At 36.3% G+C, this 10,391-nt stretch overlaps 1 long non-coding RNA gene and 1 pseudogene across 2 annotated transcripts; one reads left to right on the forward strand and one right to left on the reverse strand.

The window, feature by feature from the left end:
* Positions 1–650: 650 nt before the first annotated feature.
* On the reverse strand, positions 651–749 carry LOC125499206 (small nucleolar RNA R71; annotated as a pseudogene).
* A 5,678-nt stretch (positions 750–6,427) lies between these two features.
* Positions 6,428–10,019, forward strand: LOC125498973 (uncharacterized). 2 transcript variants are annotated; one of them, XR_008969814.1, is made up of 4 exons: positions 6,428–7,266; positions 7,923–7,984; positions 9,036–9,097; positions 9,662–10,019. It is a non-coding gene; the product is annotated as an uncharacterized LOC125498973 (long non-coding RNA). The 2 variants fall into 2 exon arrangements; XR_007275623.2 differs by lacking the exons at positions 9,036–9,097; positions 9,662–10,019 and adding an exon at positions 8,538–8,555.
* Positions 10,020–10,391: the final 372 nt, after the last annotated feature.

Genomic DNA, 10,391 nt, shown 5'->3' on the forward strand with positions numbered 1-10,391 from the left:
CTTTAATTGTTTTAGAGTCTAGATTATATACTCTCGTCTCAAAGAACACTTGTTCTTTGGGACAAAATCTCTTAATTGTTTGTTCTTTAGTTCTTCTATGCGCAGGAGTTTGAGTTCAGATTGCCTACAATTTGATCCTGAAATCGAAAGATCCTTTCATAGACAGAAGAACTTTTCCAGACAGTTGCGAGATAATCCAAGGGAAGATAATCCTTTGGATTCTGACTCTGATTCTAGCAGCATTGTCTCTATTACTCCACCAGAATCAGAGATGGCTCAGGAGGCTTACTGACTTTTCCAACCCTCTTTTGGCTGAACTTCCGAAGAGCAATCAAATGCCTGAAATTGAAGCTGTAAATTTCGAGATTAAACCTGCATTGCTATATGATCGAACGAAAACAATTTGGTGGTGGACCTAATGAAGACCCTAATCTTCATTATCAAGTTTCTGCCAATATTGCTCTACCATTAAGCAGCAGGGAGTGACACAAGATCAGATTCGGGAGATTCTTTTCCCATTTTCACTTCGAGACAAGGCAAAGATGTGGTACAATGGGATTAATCGAGCCACTCTTGGGATCACTGATTGGAATACCTTGGCCTAGCTTTCTACAGAAAGTACTACCCTCCAGAGAAGACTGCTAGGTTGCGTAGTCAGATTACAAATTCACCCAAGGGACTGATGAGTCTTTACATGAGGCATGGGAAAGATTTAAAGATCTTCAGAGAGAATGTCCCCATCATGGTCTAAAAAATGGTTCCTAGTTCAGGGTTCTACAATGGTTTGGGGAACAACTCGAGACTTATCCTTGACTCTGCAGCAAATGGGAGATTCATGAAACTAGAAATTGATGCTGCACATGATTTGATCGAGGAGATGGCTATCCACAACTCTCAATATGGTAATCCTCGAGGACTAGCTAACAAGGGTGGAAAGCATGAGATAGATTCTATATCCTATTAGCTGCACAATGAATGCATCAGCAATAAACTTGACAATATGCAGCTCTCTTCCTCAAGTGTTGCTGCTTTGGGTACTACCTCGGATTTGTTGCATAATTGTGGTACAGTTGGACATTGGGCACAAGAGTGTCGGAGTTCTCTCGAACAATTAATGCTTTTCAAACATATCAGCCGAACAACCCATACTCCAACACATACAATCCAGGGTTGAGAAATCATCCTAATTTGTCTTACAAGAGCATTAATGTCCTAATCCTCCTACACCACAACCACAAGCACAACAATTGAACCAGAGGTATTACCAACAACCTTCCCAACACCCTCTGGTTTCTCTAGACCACCTTTCAATCCATCTCAACAAGCACCTCCTGCCGATCCAATGATGGTTGAGATGAGAAATATGATGCTACAAATGCAAAAAGATAGACAAGCTGACAAGGCACAAAGTCCATTCTAGCTCACAATAAGATGTTGGAGAATCAGTTGGCACGATTGGCTACTTCGAACTCTACTCGCCAACAAGGTGCTCTTCCAGCAGAACCTGTTCAGCCTACAGATTCGGCAAATGCCATCACTCTCCGAAGTGGTTCTCACTATAATGGACCACCCATGCCTGTTGATGATACTTGGAGTGTGAAAACTGATGAGGAACAGGTCTCAACTGAAGCTAAAAATGACAAGGAGAACTCTAAGCAAGCAACTGAACATGAAGAGACCAATGAAGCCAAAAAGCCTGCTATTGAGGTTCCTCCTATCAAACTTCCTTTCCCCAATCGTCACCTCAAGAGTAAGCTAGACAAGCAATTTGGTAATTTTTGGAAGTCGTCAAGAATCTTCAGGTAACAGTTCCTTTCACGGAATTAATTACTCAAGTGCCTGCTTATGCAAAATTTATGAAAGATATCTTGACTAGGAAAAGGGCTTTTAACGAGGTGGAGACAGTTGCTTTTACTGAAGAATGTAGTGCCTTTTACAAAATAAATCTCCACCAAAATTAAAAGACCCTGGTAGTTTTCTATACCTTGTCACATTGGTAGTTTGTTCATTGATAAAGCTTTATGTGATTTGGGGGCTAGTGTGAGTGTTATGACATTGTCTGTTTCCTCAAAATTGAATATGGGAAGTTTGAAAGTAACCAATATTACTCTACAAATGGCTGACCGTTCTGTTAAATACCCCCTATGTATTTTAGAGGATGTGCCTGTTAGAGTAGGTAAATTTTTTATTCCCGTGGACTTTGTTGTACTTGATATGGAGGAAGATCGGCAAATTCCAATCATTTTGGGTAGGCCATTCCTTCATACTGCAGGTGCCGTCATTGATGTGAAAAATGGTAAGCTTACACTATCTGTTGGAGATGATGAGGTCACTTTTAATCTAAGCACTGCTTTGAAAAGTCCTATGCTAGAGGAAAAGTGTTGGAGTATTGATGTGGTTGATGTAATTTGCCATGATAACATGCCCCAAGCTCTCTATAGAGACCCCTTGGAGGCGGTACTTTGTCTTGATTCTTCCACAGGTGATGGCAGTTATGGAGCAATGAAGTAGCTGCTATTGAGAAGATGCTAGCAAGTGAAGAATTTGACCTTGATGGATGCCAACAGGTAAAGAGGTTCGATCGATCTGTGTGTAATGTAGAGGTAAACGGTCGTGCGGGACCTGCATAAACCAGCGCTATTCGGGAGGCAACCCGAATCTCTAACTCTTCTTTTTCCTTTTACTCTTCATTTCTCTAAACAAAAGAAAAGAACAAAAATATTTGCATATTGAATTTACTTGAATTCAATTTATTTTTATTTTTTGTTTTTGAATTCACTTGAATTCGTTTCTTTTTTTTTGTTTAGTTAGTTTCTTTTCGTAGTTTCTTTTAGTTTTTGAATTCACTTGAATTCAATCTTCATTTTTTTTATTAGACTAACCATGCTAACAAGTGTTGTTTAGTGGTTTTGGTTTGCTAATTTTGACCCTAGGTGAAAGCACGAGCTCAAACATGCGCCCGCGGGATTTACATGTTTTACATTGACAATTATTGCTCACCCGCGGGATTTATCCCGCTCCCGCGGGAATTCGAATCCCCTCTCACACCACCTTTTGCCAGCCCGCGGGGTCGAGCCTGCGCCCGCGGGGTGTAGCCCGCACCCACATCCAAAATTTCCCCCATATCACCATTTTTCTATCCGCCCGCGGGCTATAGCCCGCGCCCGCCAGATTTCGAACTCCCCTACTACCATCCGCACACCTAACCAACTACACCCAACCAAAATAAAAAAAAACCAAACAAAAACCCCACCCCTCAAACACTCTCGACCTCACACATCCTCGCCCTCACCCTCTATCATATACCGACGCTTCGCCGGGCCTCCGACCACCGTCTGGCCCGCCGGCGCAGCTACCCTAACCCATCCCAAAGCCACCTCCCTCCCTTTTTCCATTCACATATTCTTCAAACCCTAAACCTTCTCATTGAATTGGGGTTTCTTCTTGAAGGTGCTTTGAAATTTCAATTGGGACTCTTGGACACATACTTGGATTTCCTCAATCAAGTCCCCTACATCAATCAATCTTGTACTTCACGTGGTAGTAAGTTTTCGATTTGTTCACTTTCATTCCGAATTTTGAACACTTATTGTTTGTGCCTACTACTCATTATTGATACTTGGTTGCTATTCAAGTTGTTTATTGTTAATCAATCTTTATTGGTGCTTAGCTCGTGTTGAGTTTCTAATTGCCATCGACACTACTCCTGAGCCATCCTCGATGGACGAAGCTCCTGTTGCGTGAGCTTTCTTTTTTCCCTTCCCTTACTTTTTGCATAGTGAGACTGTAACAGTCGTGTTTTTAAGCAGGTTTCATTAAAAGATAATTATATTTTATTACCTTAAATTATATGTTAAACTATTGTAAAATACCTTTGAAAAGGTGTATTTAATTGTCTAAATAGAATCCGGGTTTTAAGATATAATTTGGGTTTCAAAAAAAAAAAAAAAAAAAAAAAAAAAGAAAAGAGAACAACCTATTCCTCTCTCTGCGTGTCTTAGTATGCTGCTGCCAAATTGAATAACATCTTTGAGTTGTCAAAAATACAAAAACCTCATGAGATTCTTTTATTGAGAATAAAAAAAGTTAGAAACTCTTCTTAATCTTTGATATTCATGAACCAGAAAATCAAAGAACCCCAAAAACCCCAATCTCTCTCTCTTTCTCTCGCGGGTCCTGCCAATACCCCAACGACGAACGACTGCCGGACTTATGGTCGGCGTCGTCGCGCTGCTGTTGTTGTTCTAGCGGTGCTGCCGCTGCTGGTTGGTTCTTTAAGTCCAATTTTCTCTTCCTCTGCGTTGTTTACGGTGTTCCTCGCGCGGCGTGTTGTTGCTTGTTTCTGTTCTCTTCCGTCTTTTCTGCTTCAGCGTTGCTGTTGTTGGTGTTCGGTTGGTGGTCCGCCGCCGCAGCCGCCGCTAAATGGTGGTCGATTGTGTAGTTGTTGCCCTCGGTTTCTCTCTCCTCTATTTTATTGCTGGATGTTGTTGCTGTCCCTATTAGCTTCAATTTTGGATTACGTTGGGAAGGTATAATTTTGAGTTTCAGTTGTGAATTTTATTTCATCAATTGCAATCTGATTTATATGTTGTTAATGGTTAATTTCCACAAGTATCATTGAACTTGTTACTGATTTCCAAAAATCAATTGAGATAATAGTTTAAGTAAGTCCAAGATTGGATTTTTTCTTTATTCAATGCATTGGTGGAGGTTTAATTGTATTTTATTTTCTCTAATTCATCAATTTAAAGCTGAAGATTTAAAAGTCTTATGATTTCCATCAGTAACTCAGTTTTAATCTTCCTGCTAATTGAAAATTTTCGTTTGTTAAGGCTAACAAGTGTATATAAGGGTTTATTGAAATCATAGATAAGTTTCACAAACTCATTATTGTTTTAAAAGGAATCATATCAATTTATGTACTCACCATACCTATTTTAGTTTTAAGAAACAATTTGCGAAATCTGCTTTGTATTTCTAAGGAAGTTATGGAGTTGAAACAAGACCTTGATTCTAAATTTGTATCTGGTTTTCTTTTAGGAAAGGCATGTAATGTTAGAAATATGTTGGTAATACTAAGGAGAAGCTAGTCGAATAAGTTATGGGTTTTAAGTTGAATAATAAGGTGTAATCTCTATTCTAATGATAATTATTGTTTATGGTGAATTATGCGGAGTTTAAGATTGAGTTGGTGACCAAATATCAAGATCTTGGAGGTTTGTAAAGAATTGGATTTCGAATGAGGTAACCTTTATGTTCAGCAAAAAGTATTTACATGCCCGTATATGTGTTGAATAGTATTTTTAATTTCGTATGTCGTTTATAGTCATGGCCATGGTTATAGATGCGTCTTCATGTATGGATTTGTGAAATGTATATGACTTTGTGATATTATTGGGATTGTTCGGAAACTATAAAGTATTCTAAAAATGTGATTTGAGTATGATAATGAGAAAATATTTTCGAAATGGTTTTAGCTAGCTTAGTTTATGAACTGAAATGAATAGTGGGCAAGGTACAGGTGGAGTAAAATAATTCGTATATGAGTTAAGACCAGATAAGGTCGAGTATTATGTTAAGTTCTGTATTAAGCCTGTACTTGCCAGCAATTTATGTAATGTGATTAAGCTCTGCCAGCGATACATTTAAACGATGAATTATTTCCGAACAATTACCAAGTTGTTTCTAATATTAAAAATGTTTACGAACCAAAACCGTTTTGACGGGCTGAAGTAAAGTTACTGAGTTTTTCGCTCATTTTAGTTTTTGTTTTTGCTTTTGTTTTGTATTTTTCTTCTTAATTTGCAGGTTTGTATTGGGAGCTCATAGTGGATCAGAAATAAAGAATTGATGAGAAAAATGAAGTTAGATATAGAATATGAGTTGTTGAATATTAAGTTCTCATTTAATATTTAAGTATTGTATTGTTTTGGGATTCGAGTAAAGTATTATAAAACCAGATATTGGTTTGAGGACGATGTGTTGTGGGCCCTGACCCACAGGTCCAGGATCGTTTCATAGATTTTGTTTCCGCTGCGAGTTAATGTAATTCGAGGTTATTAAGCGTTGATTGAATTTTATGAATGTTAGGTATGATTAGCTAGCAGCTCGGAAGTGCGGGCTGTTACAGGTGGTATCAGAGCCTGGTCGTTTTAGAGTTGTCGTGATCTTCATATCATGGCATATGAGGTTAAGAAAAAATATTTGGGAAAGTTTGAAATTGATTTGGGTTATTAGTTAGTTGAAAATTGAGGAATTGAAATTGGGAAAATCGAAGGTTGAGTGTTGTGAAGTATGCAAAAGTGAAAAGTCTATTAGGATTTAGATTGAGTGTCTATAGGAAGAAGACTAAATTATATGGATTGAGATTTTATGAAGTTTTTCTTTCGAGATATTATAGTTTGTTATGAGTTCTGAGCTAATTTTTGTGGAAATCTTTTATGTAATGTATTCGTTTTGAAACGATCTAAAGTTTTAAGTTCTAAATTTCGAGGACGAAATTTATTTTAAGGGTGGTAGATTGTAACAGTCGTGTTTTTAAGCAGGTTTCATTAAAAGATAATTATATTTTATTACCTTAAATTATATGTTAAACTATTGTAAAATACCTTTGAAAAGGTGTATTTAATTGTCTAAATAGAATCCGGGTTTTAAGATATAATTTGGGTTTTAAAAAAAAGAAAAAAAAAGAAAGAAAAGAGAACAACCTATTCCTCTCTCTGCGTGTCTTAGTATGCTGCTGCCAAATTGAATAACATCTTTGAGTTGTCAAAAATACAAAAACCTCATGAGATTCTTTTATTGAGAATAAAAAAAAAGTTAGAAACTCATTCTTAACTCTTGATATTCATGAACCAGAAAATCAAAGAACCCCAAAAACCCCAATTCTCTCTCTCTTTCTCTCGCGGGTCCTGCCAATACCCCAACGACGAACGACTGCCGGACTTATGGTCGGCGTCGTCGCGCTGCTGTTGTTGTTCTAGCGGTGCTGCCGCTGCTGGTTGGTTCTTTAAGTCCAATTTTCTCTCTCCTCTGCGTTGTTTACGGTGTTCCTCGCCGGCGTGTTGTTGCTTGTTGTTCTGTTCTCTTCCGTCTTTTCTGCTTCAGCGTTGCTGTTGTTGGTGTTCGCTTGGTGGTCCGCCGCCGCAGCCGCCGCTAAATGGTGGTCGATTGTGTAGTTGTTGCCCTCAGTTTCTCTCTCCTCTATTTTATTGCTGGATGTTGTTGCTGTCCCTATTAGCTTCAATTCTGGATTACGTTGGGAAGGTATAATTTTGAGTTTCAGTTGTGAATTTTTTTCATCAATTGCAATCTGATTTATATGTTGTTAATGGTTAATTTCCACAAGTATCATTGAACTTGTTACTGATTTCCAAAAATCAATTGAGATAATAGTTTAAGTAAGTCCAAGATTGGATTTTTTCTTTATTCAATGCATTGGATGGAGGTTTAATTGTATTGTTATTTTCTCTAATTTCATCAATTTAAAGCTGAAGATTTAATAGTCTTATGATTTCCATCAGTAACTTAGTTTTAATCTTCCTGCTAATTGAAAATTTTCGTTTGTTAAGGTAACAAGTGTATATAAGGGTTTATTGAAATCATAGATAAGTTTCACAAACTCATTATTGTTTTAAAAGGAATCATATAATTTATGTACTCACCATACCTATTTTAGTTTTAAGAAACAATTTGCGAAATCTGCTTTGTTTTTTAAGGAAGTTATGGAGTTGAAACAGACCTTGATTCTAATTTGTATCTGGTTTTCTTTTCTTTTAGGAAAGGCATGTAATGTTAGAAATATGTTGGTAATACTAAGGAGAAGCTAGTCGAATAAGTTATGGTTTTAAGTTGAAATATAAGGTGTAATCTTCTATTCTAATGATAATTATTGTTTTATGGTGAATTATGCGGAGTTTAAGATTGAGTTGGTGACCAAATATCAAGATCTTGGAGGTTTGTAAAGAATTGGATTTCGAATGAGGTAACCTTTATGTTGCAAAAAGTATTTACATGCCGTATATGTGTTGAATAGTATTTTTAATTTCATATGTCGTTTTAGTCATGGCCATGGTTATAGATGCGTCTTATGTATGGATTTGTGAAATGTATATGACTTTGTGATATTATTGGGATTGTTCGGAAACTATAAAGTATTCTAAAAATGTGATTTGAGTATGATAATGAGAAAATATTTTCGAAATGGTTTTAGCTGGCTTAGTTTATGAACTGAAATGAATAGTGGGCAAGGTACAGGTGGAGTAAAATAATTCGTATATGAGTTAAGACCAGATAAGGTCGAGTATTATGTTAAGTTCTGTATTAAGCTGTACTTGCCAGCAATTTATGTAATGTGATTAAGCTGCCAGCGATACATTTAAACGATGAATTATTTCGAACAATTACCAAGTTGTTTCTAATATTAAAATGTTTACGAACCAAAACGTTTTGACGGGCTGAAGTAAAGTTACTGAGTTTTTCGCTCATTTTAGTTTTTGTTTTTTTGTTTGTTTTGTATTTTTCTTCTTAATTTGCAGGTTTGTATTGGGAGCTCTAGTGGATAGAATAAGAATGATGATAAAAATGAAGTTAGATATAGAATATGAGTTGTTGAATATTAAGTTCTCATTTAATATTTAAGTATTGTATTGTTTTGGGATTCGAGTAAAGTATTATAAAACCAGACCTGTAACAGCCCGCACTTAATACCAAAATACAATCGAAAGAGAAACACGGTTACATCGGTTTTTAAGAGGAATCATATCAATTTATGTACTCACCATACCTATTTTAGTTTTAAGAAACAATTTGCGAAATCTGCTTTGTATTTCTAAGGAAGTTATGGAGTTGAAACAAGACCTTGATTCTAAATTTGTATCTGGTTTTCTTTTAGGAAAGGCATGTAATGTTAGAAATATGTTGGTAATACTAAGGAGAAGCTAGTCGAATAAGTTATGGGTTTTAAGTTGAATAATAAGGTGTAATCTCTATTCTAATGATAATTATTGTTTATGGTGAATTATGCGGAGTTTAAGATTGAGTTGGTGACCAAATATCAAGATCTTGGAGGTTTGTAAAGAATTGGATTTCGAATGAGGTAACCTTTATGTTCAGCAAAAAGTATTTACATGCCCGTATATGTGTTGAATAGTATTTTTAATTTCGTATGTCGTTTATAGTCATGGCCATGGTTATAGATGCGTCTTCATGTATGGATTTGTGAAATGTATATGACTTTGTGATATTATTGGGATTGTTCGGAAACTATAAAGTATTCTAAAAATGTGATTTGAGTATGATAATGAGAAAATATTTTCGAAATGGTTTTAGCTGGCTTAGTTTATGAACTGAAATGAATAGTGGGCAAGGTACAGGTGGAGTAAAATAATTCGTATATGAGTTAAGACCAGATAAGGTCGAGTATTATGTTAAGTTCTGTATTAAGCCTGTACTTGCCAGCAATTTATGTAATGTGATTAAGCTTTGCCAGCGATACATTTAAACGATGAATTATTTCCGAACAATTACCAAGTTGTTTCTAATATTAAAAATGTTTACGAACCAAAACCGTTTTGACGGGCTGAAGTAAAGTTACTGAGTTTTTCGCTCATTTTAGTTTTTGTTTTTGCTTTTGTTTTGTATTTTTCTTCTTAATTTGCAGGTTTGTATTGGGAGCTCATAGTGGATCAGAAATAAAGAATTGATGATAAAAATGAAGTTAGATATAGAATATGAGTTGTTGAATATTAAGTTCTCATTTAATATTTAAGTATTGTATTGTTTTGGGATTCGAGTAAAGTATTATAAAACCAGATATTGGTTTGAGGACGATGTGTTGTGGGCCCTGACCCACAGGTCCAGGATCGTTTCATAGATTTTGTTTCCGCTGCGAGTTAATGTAATTCGAGGTTATTAATGTTAGGTATGATTAGCTAGCAGCTCGGAAGTGCGGGTTGTTACAGAGACACTGTGCTGTATTTAGCTTGGGGGAGGGATATTCTATCCTCTATTACTTTCTAGTGTAGTTTTTATTGCTTTGTAGTTGTTACACGCTTTTGCCTGTTCATTAGGAATAAGATTTTACGTGTAACAAAAAAAAATGTACTGCTTTCTTAGTTGCATCATAGTTGCATTTTAGCTAGCTCATTTCATTCTAGTTTTCATCTATGGGACTATTGTTGGCACACCTTCGAGAACTTTGTGGATATCTCTACTACAGCTCTTCAGCTTTGTTGTACAGTGGTTTCGTGATTCTTCATAGCATGATTATGATACGACTGATTGGCCTTGGTAAGACTGTTTGATCTCTCTGGCTAGCTTTAACTTTACTGTGCAGACAAAATTGACCCATGTGAGATTCTGTGCCTAATAAACTGACGAATCTGTGTCAG

This window comes from Beta vulgaris, chromosome 6 (genome assembly GCF_026745355.1).
Source record: "Beta vulgaris subsp. vulgaris cultivar EL10 chromosome 6, EL10.2, whole genome shotgun sequence".
Lineage (NCBI taxonomy): Eukaryota > Viridiplantae > Streptophyta > Magnoliopsida > Caryophyllales > Amaranthaceae > Beta > Beta vulgaris.